The sequence below is a fragment of the Caretta caretta genome, chromosome 20, assembly GCF_965140235.1.
Source record: "Caretta caretta isolate rCarCar2 chromosome 20, rCarCar1.hap1, whole genome shotgun sequence".
Taxonomy (NCBI): Eukaryota; Metazoa; Chordata; order Testudines; family Cheloniidae; genus Caretta; species Caretta caretta.
The window spans coordinates 3,548,688-3,565,787 of record NC_134225.1 but is presented as its reverse complement, the minus strand read 5'-3'; the positions used below and the strand labels follow the sequence as shown (position 1 = coordinate 3,565,787).

The 17,100-nt window shown below is 48.5% G+C and overlaps 1 protein-coding gene across 14 annotated transcripts in view; it reads left to right on the top strand.

Moving 5' to 3' along the window:
* The window catches only part of R3HDM2 (R3H domain containing 2), a 109,680-nt gene that overhangs the window by 23,906 nt on the left and 68,674 nt on the right, over window positions 1-17,100 (top strand). The gene's annotated exons all lie outside the window — the stretch shown is intronic.

The following is a 17,100-nucleotide window of genomic DNA, read 5'->3' as shown; positions in this document are numbered from 1 at the left end:
TACGACTGAGGTCTATAAAATCAGGAATGGTTTGGAGAAAGTGAATAAGGAAGTGTTATTTACTCCTTCACATGACACAAGAACCAGGGATCAGCCAATGAAATTAACAGGCGGCAGGTTTAAAACAAACAAAAGCAAGTACTTCTTCCCAGAACGCACAGTCAACTTGTGGAACTTGTTGCCAGGTGACGACATGAAGGCCAAAAGTAGAGCTGGGTTCAATAAAGAATATAAGTTCATGGAGAACAGGTCCATCAATGGCTATTAGCCAGGATGGTCAGGCATGCAAGCCCATGCTCTGGGTGTCCCTAAACCTCTGGCTGCCAGAAGCTGGGAATAAGTGACAGGGGAGGAATCACTTGATAATTGCCCTGTTCTTTTCATTCTCTCTGGGGCACCTGGCACTGGCCACTGTCGGAAGACCGGATACTGGGCTAGATGGATCATTGGTCTGACTCAGTATGGCCATTCTTACGATTTCTCTCTTAATTGTAGTCTCCAACGATCTCATGTTCTTTGCAAAGGAGACTCAAGGTGGTTTCCCTCATAGTATTCTCAGCTGTAAGCTGGCTGTCTGGCAACATTATAATGCTCAAACTCTTTACCAGGGCCACGACCCATTTCTCCTACCACCTCTGTCACCGGTGACCCTTGATCTTTACGTTTGACAGAAGGCTGCCCCGTTGTGGCCTTGATGTAGTGAATCTGGATGGAAAATGGGAGAGGGACGGGAGAAGCGAAAGCTCAAACCAAAAAGTACCATCAGCCTCTTCTTGGCCTCGATTAAAGCCTGGCTATTTCTAGAAGTTTGCAAATCAATTTGAAACAGGCTCAGCTAGAGAAACGGGTCAGTTACAGTGGTGGGAAACTCTCGCTCTTGCTGCTTCCCCATGGATAATGTGCCCTCGCTCTGCTTCTGTCCCTTAATGATGCCACTCCAGCCTCTGGCTAAATGAACCCAGCTTTTTTTTTTCCACCTCCTCTGACTCATCTGAGCGTAGGATTTTCCTGAAGAGATGGGTCCATGAATAGAACACGGGCTTCATGTGTAAGAACCACTTAGGTGCTCAGATACCAACGGTGAAGGTGGTGGTATTTGGTTTGTATTATGGTGCACTTGGAGGCACCAACCAGGAGCGAGGTCCCATTGTGCCAGGCATTACACAAACACCTGAGATGGTCCCTGCTCCAAAGAGCTTACAACATTATTTGGCAAGACAGAGAAAGGCTGAAGGAAAAGAAGGGATCTCCAACTAATCTATGTCCCCCATCGCTGTAACACCTCACAATCTTTAATGCATTTATCCTCACAACACCCTAATTAGAGCAATGCTGTTATCCCGGTTTACAGATGGGGATCTGAGGCACAGAGAGGGTAAGTGACGATCCAGGAATTGAACCCAGGCTCCCAGACTGCGGTAACCACCACACCACCCTTTCTGAACAGAGTAGAGAATTATCCCAGTCCATTAGCAGCTCTCGCTTTGTGACCTATCTTTTAGAAATGCTGAGCAACCCCAGCTCCAGTCAGTCAGTGGGAGAAAAGGGTGCTCAGGGTCTTTGAAAGCAGGACGTTTATTATCATTTCCCCTCCCTCCCCCAACTTGACAGATAACCTTTTCCTCCTATAAAACAATTCATGAGTTGCAGAGCAATTTTCATCCTCCCAGAGTTAGTGGTGAGCACCCTTTGCCCCGTAGAGAAAGTCTGCCCATCTTTTTAGTTTAACGTTTTGTGTCTCCGGTCTCTGTCAAAACTCCAACAGCTAAAGGCCTCAAATCTGGCCATACCCATGGGCTGAGCCAAGCAGAGAAAATGTTGACTCCAAGGGAGGATGCTTGTGAACACATGTGAACCCCTGTGGCCACAATCAAGTCTGAAGTCGGTTTAGCATAGTCATTGAACTCTCTCCAAGTCAGTGCCATTATGACATGGATGCAGTTGAGCTGCCCTGTGAAACACTCAGCTCCTTTCCAAACCAAAGTCTGCGTGGGGCTTGGTGGATGCCAGCTGTGTTCTTAGCTGCCAACTCTTGCGGTAGCTGGTGATATTCTCAAAGCCCTTGCTCCTGAAGTCAGGTGGTGATGGGAGAATTTCACCTTTCTTTAAGGGGGAAAGAACGTGTCTAGCCCTTGGTGGCTGCAGAGAAAAGCTTGAAAATAAAGTCTCCAGAACCAGAAGGCAAATAAATAGAACCAAAATCTTTCTTCTTCTTCTATTTTAATCTCCATGATTTTTTAGGTGAGCTTATGATTTTTGAACACTCAGGGGTGGCGACTGTGTAGGGGGTGCAGTGGGGCCTGGACATCAGCATGTTTGCAGTGGCTTTGGCAGCCAGCTGGCTGGGGGTGCTGGAAAGATTTTCTGTTTTGTTGTGCACCAAAGGGTAGTTCTCTTGTGCAGAAGTACTTTGGCCATCTGTTCAGCCAGGCGGGGAAAGGTGCCCCTCTCTTGCCTCACCTTGTAAAATCATGCTGCCATTTGAGTTGCAGGTTAAGTGCTGTTCTTCCACCTAATAAATTTGTTTTACAGCTTTGCTGAGGTTCCGTGGGAGGAGTGGTCCGGTTAATTGCATGTTACTGCTACTGGCAAATTTAACTGTTTAAATAAAACTATGGGGGGTGGGGATGTGTCACACTTTTAAATTAAAGTGAGTTGCTATTTTTCCTGTTTAAAACTAAAACTTGCTACTGTTATAAACCAGTATCCCACGTCACTTTCTTCACTGGTAGACCTACTAGCTCCTCCCACTTAAAGCCTCTTGAGACCTGCACTGGATGTGTGGCTGGTGGGGAACTCGTTAGAAGTAAGGCACAGTTTTGTTTTGTTTTTTTCTTCGCACAACGCACAGTCAACCTGTGGAACTCTTTGCCCGAGGACATTGTGAAGGCCAAGACTATAACAGGGTTCAAAAAAGAACTAGATAGGTTCATGCCGAGCAACACCAGTTCCAGTCAGTCAGTGGGAGAAAAGGGTGCACTTAAAGTCTGTAAATCCAGACTGGGTTTTCTAAAAGATCTGCTCTTGCTCAAACAGTAGTTACGGGCTTGGTGCACAGATTAGTCTTGGTTGAGGTCCTCTGGCCTGTGTGAGGCCGGAGGTCAGATTAGATGATGATAATGGTCCCTTCTAACCTTAAAATTGATGGATCGGTTGACACAGATCTGCCCCAGAGGCATTTCAAAACATTTAGCTTTTGTCTAGAGCAGGATGAGTTATAGTTTGTCTGCTCGTGTCAAGTCTTTTGTTTTAATGGAAGTGGTAGGACTGTCACGTGGGTTCTTTGGTTATGGGACTCAATCCAGGCATGAGGATAAAGTTTATCAGCCGGAGAATAATAATGGCTTGTTCTTCTCTAGCCCCTTTTGTCTGAACATCTCAGAGCCTTTTACAAAGATGAATGGTGGCGTCCATGTTTTAAAGACTGGGAAACTGAGGCACAGAGCAATGAAATTACTTGGCCAAAAGTCACATACAAGTCAGTGGAACAGAACCCAGAAATCTTGATGCTCTGGTTCCCTTTTCTCATGACTATCCCACACTCCTCTTCCATGGCTTGGAATAGAACCCAGGAGTCCTGGGTTTCAGCCTCCTGCTTTGAGTGATTAGATCGCAGAGTCAAGGTTGAAGGACAGACTACACTGACACACTCACTCCTCATTGAGCTGGGAGTTGCTGAATATTGTTTGTAAATAATATCTGTTGTGGTTATAATATATTAACATGGGGCAGAAGCAACCAATATTTTAACATTTGTGAGACTGACTCGTTTGAATTTCATGGAGATTGATGGAGAAGTGTCATGAAATTTAGCTGAGAAGAGGCCTTAAGATTTTGGCTAAACGTCAGGAATACAAACTTAGTTGGCACGAATGACTGGAGCTTGAGTGGCTAATTACTCACTTTTATGGCCTTTTCCATTTTCCTGGTGTGGTTCACATTGAGAAGTCATTAATCCTGTTCTTTCTGACCACACAGCCTATTACTCTGGCAAGAACTCCTTGTCCCAAATGCGGCTTATCCCATTAGGGGACAGAAGTAATCCCCTCCTCCTTAGCCAGAAGGGTGAAGGATGTGGTAAACCTGTTCAGAACACAGAAACCAACCAGTACAATGAATGGGCCCACAGTGTTCTCTGCTGAGCGCAGGCAGGCATTTAGAGCACATGCTTTGTGCAATATTTATTATTTCACCTGGGAGCCCTAGTTTTACTGCGTTTTCTGTTGGGCCCAGTCTGCACTTGAAACTTATATTGGCATAGCTATGTCTAGATAATACCGTGGTCTAGAAAGTACGTAATCCTGCCTTGAGTGCAAGGGATTGGATTAGAAGACCTCTCGAAGTCTCTTCCTGTCTTATGATTCTATGATACCCATGATGATACCTGTGATGTCCGTCAGGGATGTGAAAAAACACAGCCCTAGTGACCTAGCTATGCCAGCAAACCCCCCAGTATGGAAGCAGCTACGCCGACAGACAAGCGCTTATGTCGGCATAGCTAGCGTTGTTTAGGGAGGCGGTGTTCCTATCCCAGCAGAAAAATTCCCCCTGGCAGTGTGAGCCGCATCTGCCCTAGCGGTTTATGCCTGCATAGGCTCTGTAGTGTGGACCTAGCCTTAATGACGCCAGGCCCTTCGCTGAGACCTTGACCTCTGGCAATGCAGGTTCACCGCACCATGTTCTTGGGGCATTGTGTGACTCTTACCAGAGCATACCGGTTGGGCTACCTCTCCCAGTGAGGGGTTGTGTCTCTGGTTCATTTCTGTGGGGGGCCTGGGTGGGGGTTATTGCACTTGGCTGAATGGCTTTTTAACCCATCTTTGCATTTGAACTTCTCCCCAGCCTGGCTTAATCCTCCTAGGTCATTGTGGCTCATGTAATGCCAAAGCCTGCTGTTGAGGTAGGTCCATCATCCTTTCTGCAGCCCTATAGAGAGGCAATCTGTCTCCTCCGCTCTGCTCTCCTACAGGACTGCAAGCATTGTGGGTCTGTAGCCAGAGATAGTCCAAAGGCAGGATGTGATTCGACAGTCGTCACCCTTCACTGACGGTGAGCCTGATCGTTAGGCTTCCTCGAATGTCTTTGCTAATTATTTGAATATAAATAATGAAGACTCTCCAATGAAGGCTCCATGGCATTCAAAGCTGACACATACTATCTTGGTACCTAGCAGAGGTCACCCAAGTTTGGGACCTTTAGTATTCTGCTCTGAATTGGTCCTACTCAGTACAAGCTCCCAATGTTCCAATCAGGCTGAGGATGGAATCCCCAGAAAGGAGACTTGGGCTTGTTTACATAAGGAAATTGACCGGAATGCCTATTCTGCAATGGGGATTCCAAAGTGGATTAAGCTAAACTGTAAAATAGGCACTCTTATTCCAGATTGAGTGTCCACACAGGGCGTTATTGCAGAATAATTTTTGTGCTTTAAATTCCCAATCTACTTTATTCCAGAATAATTTTCCCATGTAGACAAGCTCTTATTCCATGTGTTGGGGCATGCCTAAAGTTAAAAAGCTAGTGGAATGGCATGGTAAAACTTATACCTGTAGTAATGCAATCCGCATCAACTCCAGGAAGCCCAAGGTCTGTTTTCTACAGTTATTATCTGTTGTAATTTTAGATATTTATTCAGCACGTTTTGTGCACCTAGCGTCTCTGCTTAAAAAACACAGAATGATCTTACTAGGAAGACTTCCGGAATGACTGACATGGGGATAAAGGGTAGATATGATGGTGATAGAGATTCAAGATTAAAAGGTTGCTGTCTATAAATCAAAGAGGAGAGGCTGCTGGCAATCAGATTTCATAGACTCATAGAGGATTAGGGTTAGAAGAGACCTCAGGAGATCATCTAGTCCAGCCCCCTGCTCAAAGCAGACCTACACCAACTAAATCATCCCAGCCAGGGCTTTGTCAAGCCGGGCCTTAAAAACCTCTATGGATGGAGATTCCACCACCTCCCTATGTAACCCATTCCAGTGCTTCACCCCCCTCCTAGTGGAATAATGTTTCCTAATATCCAACCTAGACCTCCCCCATTGCAACTTGAATCATAGACTATCAGGGTTGGAAGGGACCTCAGGAGGTCATCTAGTCCAGCCCCCTGCTCAAAGCAGGACCAATCCCCAATTTTTGCCCCATATCCCTATATGGCCCCCTCAAGGATTGAACTCACAACCCTGGGTTTAGCAGGCCAAAGCTCAAACCACTGAGCTATCCCTCCCCCCCATTGCTCCTTGTTCTGTCATCTGCCACCACTGAGAACAGCCGAGCTCCAGCCTCTTTGGAACCCCCCTTCAGGTAGGTGAAGGCTGCTATCAAATCCCCCCTCACTCTTCTCTTCTGCAGACTAAATAAGTCCAGTTCCCTCAGATTTGGCTCCCTTCATTGAGTATCTGAAAGAGAATTACTCAAATTGGGGATGGAGATCCACCTGGCTTTTTAACAGTTGAGAATCCATTAGAGGATGAATCTATAAGCAAATATCCTTGTTCATAACTGTAAATGCCCCCTGTGTGCTTTCAATAGATATTTACAGTACAGCTTGGTCTCTGTTACGTTTGGAAAATTTGGGGGCTGTTCTCATTAATGTTCCATTCTTTAAAATTCCAGTAAATAGTTTAAATAACAAACAAACAAAAACCACACCCCAGTTCACTGGACTCAGGTTATTTCCATGATCTTTGCCTACAGTAAAGTAATGTTACTTGCAATTCTGAAATAGCAGCCGGCAGCAAAGCAGCATCAGCATCACTATAGATAATTCACATTCACTCTGTGCCTGGCTTTTATATCTTCTTTACGCTGCGGTGTCAGATAGCAGCCCAGTGCTTGCCATGGGTAGCCCCTAGTCGTAGGAGATGTAAACAATACCATGAAAATCCCTAGTCTGGTTGAGGCCAGGCAGGGAAAGACCTAAAATTAGATGCTCAGCAGCTGTGTTTTGGTTTGCAGGCGGATGAGCATGCATCCCAACGTCCCTTTTGCTCAGCCTTGCTGCTCTGGCACTGAAATATACAAACCACTTTGCTCTCCGAAGCATTGGGTGAGCAGGATTCCTGGCTCTCTTGCTGCTCTGCTCCCCTCACAGGAACAGAAGGCAGGGGCAGTCTGGCAAGCAGGAGACAGCGGTGGGTGTTTTGTTACAGACTAACTTTTCAAGAACAAGTAGATTTTCCTAAGATCATGAGGGCATTTCAAAATGAAATATTGATCGAATCGCGGGCCTCTCAATTGTAATACCGGGTCCATTTATTTTTGTATGTATTTTTTCTTTATTTAAAGTCTTCCATATATTAGCAGTTCACGTCAGGTTAAAAATGTGATTATTTTTCATTAAAACTGCATTAAGGGTTGAGCAAGATAGCCGAGGGGACTCCATTGTGAAGGAGAGAGGCAATAGGCCGGGTTGCAATGGAGAGTTCCCCGAATATTGAATTCCTGAGAAGTGGACTTTTTTCACTTCCACGGAGAGGCCTTTGAAGTTGCCTTCCCTAGTAATTTTTTATTTTTTGTACTAAACCAAATGGACGTGTTAGTTATTGGGTCACTTTTGCATAACAGCCACATGTACGAGCATGGGGCTAGCTAAAAAGGTCACAAGAAAGGAGGTTTTGCTTTCAGGAGTGTTCCTTCCCCCGCCCCCCCCGGATATACTTGCCTGGACAATACAGTTCTTCTTCTGAAAAAGATAGGACAAATGTTGATGCCTTTTTAAGTATCAACCCACAGTCCTGGTCCAGGACTCTGGTTCTTAGATGCTACCACAATCCAAATCGTGGTTGTATTGTTGAGTTCCTAATAAATCAATAAGCCGAGTTTTGGGTGGCTTGGTTGCAGTGTCTCGTCGATGCAGATCCATTTTCTGTACAGCTTTTCCCTCTTCCCCGTTCCCCTGACTTCAGTGTATGTTCTATTTTTAAACCCTGCTGCGCTCTGTATTGCGGCATTTCTCTTCCTGAATTATTTATCATTGTTTGGAGCTGAATGGAGCAGTACGTTCTTTCCACTGCTCCTTGGTGCCCACGTGTCTGTCTTGAGCCGTTGACAGATTTGGTTCATGTCAAATCACGCTAGCCCCAGCTCGGAAGGGGCTGCAAGGGATGATGGGAGTTTGGCCACAACCTGCGATAATGGGTGATCATTCCGATTTTTTTGTAGTTAATATTGGCTTTGCCCGGGTGGCAGGGAGGGGAGAACTGCTGTGCTGCCCTAGTCTCTAGTTCGCGTTCACAATGGAGTTCAGTTTCACTGTTTTGGCTGCTGACAACTTGCCCTTTGCTCTGGCTGCAGCTCAGGGAGAGAGGGAGAACCAGGAGCCTCTCCCTTGGTCAAGTACCCCACTAGGTTGGGATGCAGATGGGTGTGACGGCTAAAGCTTGCTTTGGGCTCCCTAGTGTGTGTGTGAGATTTCATTTGTTTTGGGGTGGGTGGCAATTTTTTCTCTATATTTCTCCTCTTCCCCAATACAGACCCTTATCCAAAGGAGAAGGGAATGTCAGTGTTTAAAAGGAGTGGGTGGGAAGGACTTTATTTCTGAGGGATTTTTGAGCTGCCTGCTGAAATTGATCAGTTCCTCTGCCGTCTTTCCCTGAGCGTCTCTCATCACTTCATTTCTCCTCCTTCTGTCTCTCCTCCTCCTGTCCCTTTACTCTCCTTCTACACCTATTCCTTGCTGGGGTTGGCTTCCCTTTATCATGATCCCTTCTCCCCCATACCTTCTTATTTACTTCTGGCCTCTCCCGCAAGGTGGCAGGGGGTTGTCCCTTAGTGGGAGGGAAGGAGCTGCACAACACAGGCTCTCTCCTCTGCTAGGGGAGGCGTTGGTGGAGGAGGAGAGACAGCAGCAGCTGTCCTTCCTCCCTGCGTCCCCAGCAGGAGCGTGGAATGTGCTGTGCTGCTGGTTGGAACTGCATGCGAGAGGAGCCGCTGCACACAGGTGGTGTCCCAGCTGCAGGGTTGTCCGCCAGGAGTATTTCGTAACCTTGGTGCTGCGCACAGCCCCTGCCTTGCTCCTCCCCAGCTGTTACGGTTAGCTGTTACCACTCAAGAAAGAGATCTTGGAGTCACTGTGGATAGTTCTCTGAAACCATCCACACAACGTGCAGTCAAAAAAGCAAACAGAATGCTGGGAATCATTAAGAAAGGGGTAGATAATAGGACAGAAAATATCATGTTGCCTCGATATAAATCCATGGTACGACCACATCTTGAATACTGCGTGCAGATGTGGTCGCCCCATCTCAAAAAAGATATATTGGAATTGGCAAAGGTTCAGAAAAGGGCAGCAAAAATTATTAAGGGTATGGAACGGCTTCCGTATGAGGAGAGATTAATAAGACTGGGTCTTTTCAGCTTGGAAAAGAGACTACTAAGGGGAGATATGATTGAGGTCTATAAAATCATGACTGGTGTAGAGAAAGTAGATAAGGAATTGTTTTTTACTACTTCTCATAACACAAGAACTAAATGGGGTCACCAAATGAAATTAACAGGCAGCAGGTTTAAAACAAACACAAGGAAGTATTTCTTCACACCATGCACAGTCAACCTGTGGAACTCCTTGCTAGAGGATGTTGTGAAGGCCAAGACCATAACAGGGTTCAAAAAAGAACTAGATAAATTCATGGAGAGAAGCCTACTGAGCAAGGTTGGGCAGCGCCTCAGGGAAAGCTGGGATTTCCACACTGAGTCTCTAATCCCTGCTCGGTGCCCCATGGCCTGGAGTCGGAGCTAAAGGTAGAAGAGGAGTAATGCAATGGAGGCAGAACATGCATCAAGTGCAGCATTGCTTCTGGCCTGCCTGCCAGGAGGCGAAGCTGTATGATGTGTGCTCCTGGGGATTAATCTGCGAGCTGTTCCCATCCAAGGAGGATCCCCCACTGGCTCTAATGGTGCAGGGTCCATCCCCTAATGCGTGTCATGGATTGTGGGTGTAGTCGGTAATGGAAAACCAGGGCAGCTCCTTCATTTACACCAGTCCTCTGTGTCCGGCCGAGATTGGATCCCCACCTCTCGCGCTGGGAGTCCATCCAGAAACGTTTACGAACCAGAAAGCTGCTTAGCATCATGTTCTTGTTGGCTTGGGACAGGCATATCCCTACCAATGTGCTTGGTCGTTTGCGGCCCTCCCGTCGTCGTTATGCCTTGGAAATCTTGGTGGAGGGTGAGCTGGAAGAGCAGGCTGGTCCCATTAATAGTTAAGCGAGATAAGCGGCAGCACGCGATTTGAAATGCCAAAATGCAGCCGGCGCAGCCTGCCATTAATATCAAGTCTCTGAGCAGCAGACAACTGCGATGCCTTGCAGTGCTTTCCATATGATGCTTCTGTGATTCACAGGGAGCTGATACTTTTGCTCACTGGAACGCAAATCTAGGGCAAAACACTTTCTTATAGGATTCTAACTAGCAAAGTGCTAATTCTCGCTATGGCCTAATTTTAGACTTCTCTCCCACTCTCCGTGGCCAACCCAGCCTCCTTAGGGCTGGCTTACATTTGATAGCTAAGCTACGGGGTGCGGGCTCTAGCAGTGTCCTGGCATGGCCCTGGGCTGCCTTGCTCCGCAGACGTGGCAAGGGAGGCTTGCAGCTTGTTCTGGGTTTGTGCAGCACAGCAGCGGCCCGGTGTTTCCTGGTGGCGGGGGTGAGGTGAGGGCAGCAGCTGCGGCTCTGGAGTTCTTGAGCTGAAGTGTGCAAATTGAACTCCCTGTTTGTTAGTGCACGTGAAGGCTGCTGAGCAAGAGTCCTGGATGGCCCCGAGATTTGGAACCCTCTCATTTCCCATGCACCCCATGTGGCTCCTCTTCGGGGCTTTGTCCCTGTTCTTTTGTGTCCTCGTACCAGCCTGCTCTGCGGGAAGCACGTAGCGGCCGGCAGGTGGCATTGGCACAGGCCCACTGATTTGTGGGGGACTCCGTCCCAGGCCTCGGGGTGTTGGCCCCCTCCCTCCCTGGAGATTTGCCCTATCAGGGTTGTTGTACCTGGATAACCACTTGGAGTAGGTAGTTGTAAACAGCTATAAGCTGCAGTGTGCAGTACAGCAAAACTCTCCCCGTGCAAATAATGACTTTGCCCGTCTGCACAGGGGCACCTACCCCCATGGCTGGAATTGGGGCAAATCCCCAAAGTAGCTACATGCTGTTTGGAGTCCAGCGGCCCCCTCTGCCTCTTTCCCTCCCACTGATAATACATTTGCTGTAACGGGAATGTGGCTGGCAATGCCCAAGAGAGCACAGGCCGCAGCTCGCTCGGCCGTAGCTGCACAGTTGATGCAATTCCCCAGCCCCACGGCATCCACGGGCCGTTCCCCACCAGGACTCTGGGGTATCAGTTGAGATGTTTATCTAAAGCACCTCACCCAGTTAGCAGCACAGTCTCGCTAGGGAGATTTCCTAGATCCCTGCTGATGGCAAATCCATGGGCTTTTGGTCCAACGGCAACAGGGGCCCGAGAAACACCTGCCTTTGGGAACCCACCGCAGGGAGAGGATGCTTCCTACTTGGATCATGTTTGCTTCCCTTTATTGACTATATGGAAGAAAACTACCTGGATTAGGAGTGAGCCCACAGTGTTAATAACCCAAGGGGCAGGTGTCTGATCAAATAAGTGTGGGCCACTGGGTCCTCCTTCCCCATTCAAAGCCCGAGAGAGTACAGGGAACTAAAGAGATTGAGGGACAGAATTCCTCCTGCAGGCATAGGGCTCCACCACAGCTCTCTAGTACCTGCCACTGGGGGGGTGAGGAGGGGTGTCACTGCATTGATGTAAGCGTGGATCTGATGGCCCCTCCCTCCGCCAGCCCTCTGGCCCAAGTGGCTATTCTCCTCATCCCCGCTGTCCCTCCCACTCTTTGCTACACAGATCCATGTCTCTGTGTCCAGGGCCTGCGGTTGCAAAGGAGACCTAGTGAGTTTGGCGCCCTATTCACCTAGCTCCCCTCAGCCCCATCGGGAACCCAGGCTGAATGACTACGATGTGCTTGGAAATGGCTGCTGGGCAGACTCTGCTGACCCCCTGGCTGAGCAGTGTTTCTGCCAGCAGCACCTTCTCCTTGCACACCGGGATTTACGCAGGCTTCCAGCGCATTGCTGAATGCAATTGAAGGAGCTGGTTTCAACCCAAGCATCCTTACACAGGTACGGTGCTGCCTGCATACTACTCGGCCTCTCCTCGTGCGATGCTGCAGTTGCTGAGGTCGGCTGCGATGCTCACGCGAAATGGGAGGGACCTGGCAGCTGGAGTGCTGTCAGCAAGGATCCTCGACTCTGGAACTCAGAGCCCAGATTGATAGTCTTTCCCAGCCCCTTTCTGGGCTGGAGGGGGAGGGGTTGATTAATAACTGTGACACATGGGTGCCCTTTAAATATTGAAACCCATAGATAAGCACTGCCCCTCACCCAACCTCCTGCAGGGTTTCAGTGGTGCGCGCTAGCCTTGTACATACAGACTCACCGTGCTGCGGCAGCTTCACGCTGGGAGGACGTGGCTGCATGACGGGGGTTTCCATCAGTGCCGTCCCACCGGTTCAGTGCCATGAAGTGTGTACTTCGTGAGCTCTAGTGCAGACGAGGCTAGAAACTACACTCCAGGGAGCACCTTGTATTGTAGCTCTTGGGATACGCCCAATAACCAGGTGACCCCTTCGGCAACAAGCGGGGAGAGCTGCAAGGGCTTCATCTGCATTTGCTTGGGAGGGAAGGTTCAGCCTGGGGGTGCTCTTCACACCTGTGCTGCTGGCCTGTTTCCCGGTATTCCCATGCAGCCTCCTTGCAAGTCTGGAGCACAAACAATACCCTTTGCTTCAGCATCTCTCCTGCGCTTCCCTGTCTCTGACCTAGTTTTCATTGCACGCACACGGGGTCTGAGCAAATGGCGCTCAGCTGTGAAAAGCGGGAGCTGTGCAAGTTACATGCGGGACTTACCCGGCCCCCTGCTGCAATCCAGACGGTCTGGCGGGGGGCTGACTCACTGTCACTTCCTCCCACCCAGGATTTGTTGCCTCCCAGCTGGGGGACAGATGCAGCTGAGGAAAGCCTCACACATGTTTGTTTAATGAAGGTGAAATGCCGCTGGCTCGGAAATGAGACATGTATTTAGGCTGCCATCTTTAAAAGGGCCTGATTAGTCTGTACTCATGCACCCGTTTCTCCCAGTGCAGCGCTCTGAAAGGTCCCTGGGGAGAAGCTGTGAACCCTGCCCCTGCTGAGCCTCCTGCAGGTGGCTATGCTGTGAGTGAGGAAGTTGCGTTGGTCCGGCCCTGCAGCACTTTCCTCTCTGCTTCAAGTCTGGCTTAATAACCAGCTGTGGTGTTTAAACCAAAGGGCCCCTGCAGCTTTGCACACTCCTCTTGGATATGTGCCAGGCCTGCTTGGCCACACGCCGTCACACTGTCTGAAGCATGAGGTTCCTTGAGGGTAGGAAGGCCAGGCAGCACAGTAGGGGCTGGAGCATGCTACGGATTTCCTTTTACGCCACTGCTAATTTTGATGCTGCACAGCTCCCAAGCTGCGGTACACCAGGGGCTGCTCTCAGCTACCCCGAGTCTGAGCGGGGACGGGTTGGAGAGACTCACTGGAATGGCAAAGGAGCCTTTGGCCTGCAGAGTGCATGGTGGGCCAGTTAGCTGGGTCTTCTCTGTGCTGGGCTAAGATCCCTGGCACGCGCAAGGCTTGCCGGTAGTTTGCCAAGTACTTAATCCTTTGTGCAAGTCTGTAGCTACTCCATGCACGGAGGAGCTTGACAGGTTTCAGAGTAACAGCCGTGTTAGTCTGTCTTCGCAAAAAGTAAAGGAGTGCTTGTGGCACCTTAGAGACTAACCAATTTATTTGAGCATGAGCTTTCGTGAGCTATAGCTGGATGCATCCGATGAAGTGAGCTGTAGCTCACGAAAGCTCATGCTCAAATAAATTGGTTAGTCTCTAAGGTGCCACAAGTCCTCCTTTTCTTTTTGGAGGAGCTTGAGAATCTGGACCTTGTGCAGCCCTGTGAAGTCCTGCTGGCCTGAAGAGCAAAACCAGAGTGCAGAGCTCCAGGGCTAATCACTGAGAGCCCTGCCGCTTAGCTGGGCTCACTTGCCACAGGGAGTCACTCTGAGCACACGCTCTCTGCCACTGAGCATGTGCAGCCTGCATAGAGCTGCTGCAGAGCCAGCCAGTCACTGCCTCCCTTCGCTTCTGACTCCTCAGCTTTGCTGAGAGCCCACCTCTAGGACAGAGAGAAATAGCCCCTGCCGCGCCAGTCTTGCAGCCTCAGGCCCTGATTCTGCAAGGAGGAATTCCAGTCCATTCCGTTCAAGGGGACGGTGTGTGTATGGACAAAGAAAAGGAGTACTTGTGGCACCTTAGAGACTAACCAATTTATTTGAGCATGAGCTTTCGTGAGCCACAGCTCACTTCATCAGATGAAGTGAGCTGTGGCTCACGAAAGCTCATGCTCAAATAAATTGGTTAGTCTCTAAGGTGCCACAAGTACTCCTTTTCTTTTTGCGAATACAGACTAACACGGCTGTTCCTCTGAAACCTGTGTGTATGGAGTTATTCCCTTGGGCGTTTGCAGGATCAGGGCCCACGTTAGGCAGTCAGGGCACACTCCCGACACGTAGGTAGGCTTGGCAGAATGATTGTTTGGACTGATAATCTTGATATTTATTTTCAAGCGCTTTTTTTCACTTTCTATCAATTTGACATTTGCACCGTGGTGGGAAGTTCTGAGGGATCAGACAGTGGGGGGTGTCAGACAGTGATTATTTAAAGACAATAGATGTGGAGATTCAAAAAGTTAAGATTTATAACCGTTTAAAACACAAGCTGTCAACATCACGTGTCAGGATAGACACCGTAAATATCCTTAAAGCAAACTCCAAGAAGTTCTCAAGAAGCATTTTTCTTACTTCGCTTCCCTGTACATTTTGATGATCATGGATGGAAATATGTTTTTTGTTGGTTTGTGTGTGTACGGGGACATCAACAGTCATGGATAAAAATCGAATCCTTCCAAGTCTACACATAGGGTCCCGTTTCAGAAGAGCTGGGACCGCGGGACCTGGGTTCATTTCCCTGCTCCGCTTCAGACTCCCTGTATGACTGTGAGCAAGCCTTTTAGTCTTGTGTGTGCTGGTCAGGCATGGAGGAAAGATCTTGTAGTGATGGGGGTGGGATTTAAGGAACTCTTACGCTATGGATCTGTGTCTTTCCATTTTGCAGCTTCTGATGTAAATGTTTCCTTGGGCAGAGAGTGTGAGGAGACTATTTGTAATTACCAACATCTCGAAAGGTTTTAGAGGGAAGAATGGCTGGTTAAGAATATTCGTGTGTTGTTCCCGCGGGCTCTAAGATACGTCTACACTGCAGAGGAAAACCTGTGGCACCGAGTCTCAGAGCCCGGGTCGGTTGACTCTGGCTGTGGGGCTAACAAATGTTTAGATGTTTGGGCTTGGGCTGGAGCCTGGACTCCGAGACCTGACCCCCCATTGCTGGTTTCAGAGACCGGACTCCAACCGAATGTCAACACTGCTGTTCTGAGGCCCACAGTCCAAGCCCTGTGAGCCTGTCAGTTGACCCACGCTCTGAGAGACACTGTCGTGGGTCTTTAACTGCAGTGTAGACGTACCATAAGGCGCTGATTCAGGAAAGCACTTTAAACATCTTAAGTTGCATGGGGCTTAAAGCATGTGCTTAAATTTAAGCACCGACTTGAGTGCTTTTCTGAACAGGGCTGCCTTCCCAAATCAGACCGTACGTTTGTTGTATTGTTCAAGAGGGTTGGGCTTCTAATGTTTGTTTTATTTTAAGAAATAGGGTTACTGTTGCACTGTATTTGGGTAGAGCCGAAGAATACAAAGGATTACGTTAACTTTGCAACCATTGTAAAGGCAGATCAGAAGGACAGTCTGCCAGACATGACACAAGTCTATTTTTTAATGATTCTAAAATAATTAAAAAGATTTCTTTGTAGCTTAAGACAGTCATTCATCATGCTACTCCAAGTATGTTGGAATATAAGAACATAATAGTGGCCATACTGGGCCAGACCAAAGATCCATCTAGCCCCGTGTCCTGTCTTCTGATAGTGGCCAATGCCAGAGGGAATGAACAGAACAAGTAATCATCAAGTGATCCAGTGTGGAATATGTCAAGCAGCATCAGGAACCAAACAAAACACACGTCTTGAGGGACTCAGGACACCTGGGTTCCAGTCCTGACTGACACAGACTTGCAGCAAGTCACTTAGGGTAACGTTTTCAAAAGTGACACCACACTTAGGACCTTATTTCTCATTGAAAGTCAATGGGACATAGGTTCCTAAGAGTTCAAGTTACTTTTGAAAATAGGACTTAGGCTCCTAAGTCGCTTAGATGTTTTGGAAAGTTTTACCCTTAATCTCTGTGCTGGACTGGGACACAAGATGTGGGCTTTGTTCCGAGGTCTGCCCCTTGTCTGTGGGCGACCTTGGGCAAGTCTCTTCCTTCTGAGTCTCAGTTTCCCCATCCGTAGAATGGGGGTGATGATTACTGACCTGCTGAGATCGATGGATGCAAAGTGCTAGCTAAGCCCTAGGTGGTGGTGGTGGTGGTATCTGTAAATCAGGGATGGTGATCCTCCTTTTCTCTCCCCCTCTCTCTGTCTTGTCTGTTTCGGTTGTAAGCGCTTTGTAGGTTGGACCCTCTCTAACGATGGGCCTGGAACACTGCTGCAGTGCTTCAGTGTAGACGCTACGTGCGCCGACTGGAGGGGCTCTCCTGTCGGCGGAGGTAATCCGCCTCCCCGAGAGGCACTAGCTAAGTCGATGGAAGAATTCTTCTGCGGCCTAGCACTGTCTGCACCCCGCGGATGTGGATTTTTCATGCCCTGAGCAATACAGTTCAGCTGACCTAATTTTCTAGTGTAGACCCAGCCTTTGTGTTTGTGCACCACTTCGTGCAGTTCGGCATGACTTCGAAGATCCTCTTCACTGGCGCAAGTGAAGTAAGAGCGCGGCTTAAAATCTCCTCACGGCGGTCTATGGGTTGTGCCTTCTAGGGAGTGCAAGAATTGTCAGCATTGAACCAATAATAAATGCTAAAAAAAAAAAAAAAAGATTAAAATGGAGCTGTTAGAAATG